This window comes from Vicia villosa, linkage group LG6 (assembly GCF_029867415.1).
Source record: "Vicia villosa cultivar HV-30 ecotype Madison, WI linkage group LG6, Vvil1.0, whole genome shotgun sequence".
Classification (NCBI taxonomy): Eukaryota; Viridiplantae; Streptophyta; class Magnoliopsida; order Fabales; family Fabaceae; genus Vicia; species Vicia villosa.
In genome coordinates this window covers 111,820,065-111,826,433 of record NC_081185.1, presented here as the reverse complement: position 1 = coordinate 111,826,433, position 6,369 = coordinate 111,820,065, and the positions used below count along the sequence as shown (strand labels likewise).

The 6,369-nt window shown below is 32.1% G+C and overlaps 1 pseudogene; it reads left to right on the top strand.

Annotated features, from left to right (window-relative positions):
* Positions 1-3,246: 3,246 nt before the first annotated feature.
* LOC131614349 (protein FAR1-RELATED SEQUENCE 5-like) lies at positions 3,247-4,990 on the top strand (annotated as a pseudogene).
* The last annotated feature ends 1,379 nt before the right edge of the window (positions 4,991-6,369 follow it).

Genomic DNA, 6,369 nt, shown 5'->3' with positions numbered 1-6,369 from the left:
TAATAACTCCCTGATCTAATGGTTTTTAGTGTGACATTCGTTGATTTGGATTTTGTGAGAATGGTTTTTGATTTTTTTTTAGTTTTTCTTAAAAGAGGGATGAGACACTTGCAAATGCTTCTCAAAATCTCTTCTAATTGTGTAGGAGGTTTTTGTTGGTTGTATTTGTTGATAATAATTATTGTAGTAGTAGGAATAATGAGATGATGAATAGGATGAACATAGATTAGCTGGAGGTGGTGTATACCCCTGATTAAAATACAAATATGGGGTTGTGACATGTGGATTTGTGGAATAAGATGAGAAAATTTCCCATGGAAAAGATGGAAATGAGGAAGTGATTGGAGATGTAAAAGAGGGGTTTGTGGGATAGGTAGGAGGAATTTTCCATGGATGATATGAAGGTGTATGATAAGGGTAATCCATAGGAGGATTTGAGTACATGGATGAAAGCACCAATTGATAGAAAGCAATTCCTATCAAAGTTATGAACTAGGGTTTGTAATAGAAAAGGGGAAGAACAATACAAAAACTATCAAAGAGAATTAAAATAAAGATAACATTTTCATTCATTTGATTCCTTTTTCCATCTCTTAATGAGTACATATATAGTAGTAGTAGTGGATAGTAACTAAAGGCCTAATAACTAATTAAAGTCCACCTCAATAATATTTTAAGGTCCTAAGAACATTCTAAAAAGTATTATAAATTAAATAAAAATAATATAAATTCTACTTCTAATTAATCATAATCCTTACTCTATCATCTAGTCTCGAAATCAACAATTCTGAAATTATCATTAGCAACATATCTTTAATGTCTTGGATCAACACAACATATTTGTTATACTGGTCGATAAGGATCTAGATATTGTTGATACACATGAAGGAAATGTGTAGCAAACAAAAGCGTATATCTCAACCATAAGATCCTCCTAAAAGTTATTTGAACAATCGAAAATGTAAATTGAAATGTGTAATACGGTGGGAGAACTGACTTTTTATTTATATTTCGCAAATAAATGTTGCGGTGAGCAAGATTCGCCACCGACTTTTATTTTATCCAATTAGGAAAGACTAAATGGTGTAAGCATCCTTTGTATCCATGGTTATCCATGGGTTCTTAATTGCTTAGTTCACTTGTTTGTTTGAAATGTTTAAAAGTGTAGCGTGTGTTTAGAAAAATAGTTTGTAAAAGAATTCAACTTTGTAATGATCCTTGTACGGATGTATATAAAGTGTTATCTTGAAAGATGTTTTGAAAAAAGAGGTGTGAAAAGTATTTGTAGATTTGATTTGTTATGAGCAAGCATTTAAGAATTACTTACCCCTAATTTGTAAGGTTTTTCCTATACTTTAAGGCTTTCGTTGAGAGAGAGAGTACTATCCATACCATTTGTGGGTAGGTAGTCCTAGTCATCGAATGGTAATAGAAGGCAACATGTAAGGATACCTTAGCAATTCAAAGGGACGATCATCATTTAATCGAAGCGTCATCGAGGGACAAGATCATTTTAATCGTAGGTAACTCGAAGGGACTATGATCTTTTATCGGAGGGACCATGATGATTTGAATCGTAGGCAACATGTGCTAAAGTATCCATACGCTCGAGGGACTTGACCATTTTGTAATCGAAAATGCAACAAAGAGAAGCTACCCCAAAGGTGCAAGTGTGAAGAGTGTATTTGATTTCAGATATTTATCTTGAATTATTGGTTATCTATGTTCAGTTTATTAGTTTTGCCATACAATCCTAATTAAACTAGCAGTTAAATATGTACAGAAATATTAAAGTGCAGAAATTAAATCATACGCTATTACAAGGCTTCGGGATGAGGATTACATATTGTCAAACGGGGATGAAAAATTATTACAAACCCAAAAATGAAAATTAAAGTGGAAATTAAATGATTAAATGTACAAGGATTTGCAAATGTCCATAATAGTACATGAGCCTTAAAGTGATACCTCACAATCAGAACAAAAAATGTTAGTGATAAAGCATAACATAGTAGATGAAAGATGGTGAAAATATGAACAAACATGAATCAAAATTACCGAAAGAAAATCTAACTAATAATCCTATTAAATTCTAAAAAACTTAATAATAATAATAATAATAATAATAATAATAATAATAATAATAATAATAATAATAATAATAATAATAATAATAATATTTTTGGTATTTTTTGCGTAAAAGTGAACATGCTGCTACACTAAACTTTCTTCCAAACTTAATACACTATAACTCACATAACTTATAAGCTTAAAACCTAAAATTAACTAATTAATAACCTCCTTTTCTTCAATGGACCATGTATGATCCTTACAAACCACATATTACTAATATGTTTTATTTAGTTTATACACTAAACACTACCTTAACTAAGCAACCGGAAAATTATGATGAGTTTATCCACAAACAAAAGTCATGAACCAAACCACAAGGAAGAGAAGAGAAATTAAGTTCGAAAAAAAAATAGAAAACCTGAAATTCTTAAAAAAATCCTCTAACGTCTACATCAACACAGGGAGCGGTGCCCCGACTAAGGAAGCGGATCCTCTAACGTTCTGGCGGGAGCGTTAGAGTAACTTTGATTAATTTTCTACCACATAATACTTCTGACCACTCAAATGTTTCCAGCTGGCTCTGGCTTAGTTAACAAATGAATTAAAAATAGAATATAGAAACAACACTGAAAAATGATCAAATTTTTTTTCTCCTTCAGCAATACACTTCACTTTCTGTTACTGTATCACCACCACTATCGTATTACCGTCGACCACCGTAGCTGCCACCGATACACTATTTCCTCCTCGTCTCAACAAGGTGTCTCTATTTTGTATGAATTGTTTTTTAATTTCTAACATTCCTTATATGTTGATTGAAAAAATAACTTAACACATGTTAATCTAAGCTATTCTAATGGCAAATAATAAACTTCTTCAAGGTTTTTAAGTTGTTTTCTCTTAACTCTTACTCTTGACTTTGATGAAAGTTGTTAAACAAGAAACAATCATTTTAAGTTGTTGTCTATTGTCTCTTTGACTCTGTTTTCAATTTTTGTTCATCAAAGTTGTTTTGGTTGTTGTTGTGGTTTATCTCCTATTATCAATTAGACAAAACAAAGTTCATTGTATTTAATTTCTAATTATGTGTATGTAAATTATGTTATTCAACTACATTCATTTAACTATATTATTCAAAATTTCAGGTTCTTTTGCTTGGAAGTATGATAAAAAATGACATATACAAATATTGATTGGAAGCCAATGATTGGTATGGAATTTGATTCATCAGAGGCAGCTTTTCAATTTTGGCTCGCATACGGTGCACACGTGGCTTTGGCGTTAGAAAATGTTACGTGAACAAGAATAAAAAACAGGTTCTATATTATCATGCCGATTCGTTTTTTGCAAGGAAGGACTACGACAAACAGACAAGAGAGATGCTTTTGTTAGTAACCATAGAGCTGAAACAAGAACTGATTGCAAAGCAAGGATTTCTATTGTATTGAAGAATGAAAAATTTGTTATTCATGAATTCATAGAGGATCATAATCACTCTTTCAAACAACCAGAGACCACACACATGCTAGCATCACATAGAAAGATAACTGAGGTCCAAGCATATGAAATTGATTTAGCTGATAACTCTGGATTACGACAGAAGTCAACATTTCAACTTATGTGCACACAAGCGGCATAATTCTAATCTTGGATATACACGTTTGGATATAAAAAATTATCTCAATGTAAGAAGACAAAGAAGCATGGTTTACGGTGATGCTGGATGTATTTCACAATACTTTCAGTGGCAATTGTTGGAGAATCCATCGTTTTTTCATGCATATCAGATGGATGTAGAAGAACAAATTACAAATGTGTTTTGGTGTGATGCAAATATGGTTTTAGATTACGGATACTTTGGTGATGTGGTGTCATTGGACATTACATATTGTACGAACCATGCTAATAGACCACTCGCTCTATTTTCTGGTTTCAATTGCTGTAGACGTACTGTGATTTTTCGGTGCAGCATTATTGTATGACGAGACAATCGAGTCATTTAAATGGTTATTTGATACATTCTTACAGGCACATAGCAACAAAAAGCCAAACACTGTCTTTACCGACCAAGATCAAGCAATGGCTAGAGCACTTGCTGAAGTAATGCCTGAGACTCACCACGGTTTATGCACCTGGCACTTGTTGCAGAACGGAATCAAACACCTTGGGAATTGATGAAGGGTGGATGCTTTTTTTAAGAGATTTCAAAAAATGCATGTTTTAGGGGATAATTTGTTCACATGCATTAAAAGTGCTTGAAGTGAACGATGTCAAGGCTATTCCCGTGAGGTACATTTTACAAAGGTGGACAAGGGAAGCTCGTTGCGAAGTTGTGCAAGATTTTAGGGGAAAAGAAGTTGAAGGAGATCCAATGCTATCTAGAACACGGAAACTTAGACAAATTGTCTCTAAATTCATTAGAGTTGCGACTGACGCATCGTCCTACGAAGAATACCTCACAATCGTTGATGAAAGTGTAGAAATCGTGCGTAAGAAAATAATGGAACTTCGCTTGCAAAACAGAGACAATGACGCTCATAGTAGTGAGAATCCAACATTTCTAAGTCAAGATCTTACGCATCCGAAGAGATTCAAGAAACGAAAGGGTTTAAAGAGACATAAGCGACTTAAGGGTTGGGTTGAACGACAACCTAAAAAAAAAATAAGTATCGCGTCTAGCAGAAAGTCACGCAATCAAGTATCTCAGGAAAAAGCATTAAGAAGTGGTTTGATCGATGTCATATCTTGTTCAGCACCTCCACAAGAGGATATGTTTAGCTTCACAACACTTTTGATGGTAATTTAATTTGTCTTGTCTTTCAAAAGTGATTATCATTATTTATACATATCATGATGTTAATTCTTTTTTGTTACTTTGTAGGCGCCCCTAAATGAAACAAATACTACATCGTTATAGCGATCGAAACTAATTAGTCATGAAGTTATAATTTTTTGGGAATACATTATGTTGATATTTTGGTGTTACTATTTTTTGGTACAATACTTACTTGATTAATTGAAAATTGTAATTAGGTAGTTCATGATGTAGTATCATGAAGTTGTAATTGATATGTAGAATTATATCATGAAGCTGGATTTTAGACATGCTTTGATGCAGGATTTTGTAATTTTAGAAATCAGAGTTCTAATGTAATTATGCTTAGTTCGGTGTTGAATTTAGACATGATTTGAAGCACAATTTTGTAACGTTGGAAACTATAATTCTGCATGTGATTATGTTTAGTTAAAATTCTGCATTTAGACATGATTTCAAGCATGGTTTTAAAAGTTTGACAGTATAATCTTGAATGTGATTTTAAAAGTTTGACAGTATAATTTTAAGCTTGATTTTAAAAGTTTGACAGTATGATGCATGATTTTACTCTCATTTATTCCTATTGACTCTAATTTGGGACTATTGACTCTAATTTGGGATGATAGAACTTGTTATGTTAATTTGGGATCTTCACATGGTTTATTAACCATTACCTTCTTTTGAAAACTATAATTTTTATTTTATTAAATTTTAAGCTATAATTTTCTATAATGTTGACAGAGTTGAATATTACAATTGTGTTCATGTATTAATGTACATATCAATGATTGATTTGTTTTATATTGCAGATTTGTTTTTCTTTTCAGTATTGTTTTCATTCACAATATGCAGTATTGTTTTTGTTTTCAACCTATTTCACAATATGCTTGGTACTTTGTTGTCAATACATAACATTTTTTCAATTGTCTTTCATCAATTGCCTTTCATTATAGATAGATAATATGCCCATAGAAAATTCTGTAGCATATATGACATTAACAAAGGTCTCTTGATTTATATGACAGTAAAATTTAACATTGCATATTATAATGAAAATGAGAACTTGTTTATTCATAACATTTCAATACATGGATAGAGATCAAAAATTGATCTTCTTACTTGAACTTGAAAACACAAACTATCAACTTATACATTATATCATAAAGGTACATTATGGCCTAAAGCTATTTTGTATCTTCATCTCCTTTATGCTTTACAAGTATAGTACTTGAATCAAATTTCTTCATTTATCGTCGTTATGATGCAAAAGTTACTCTAACGTTCCCGCGTGAACGTTAGAGAATCCGCTTCCCCCCGACTAACCTTCCCCTATTCTTATTGTTTTTTTTTTTTCCAGAAAATAAAATCAACGCTTCCCTGTTTCAACTTCCCTCTCCGACAAACAACATCAAGAAACGCTCCTCACAAATTCGAGAACAACATCAAGATATCTCAAGAACAAATCAAAACTCTACTCACAA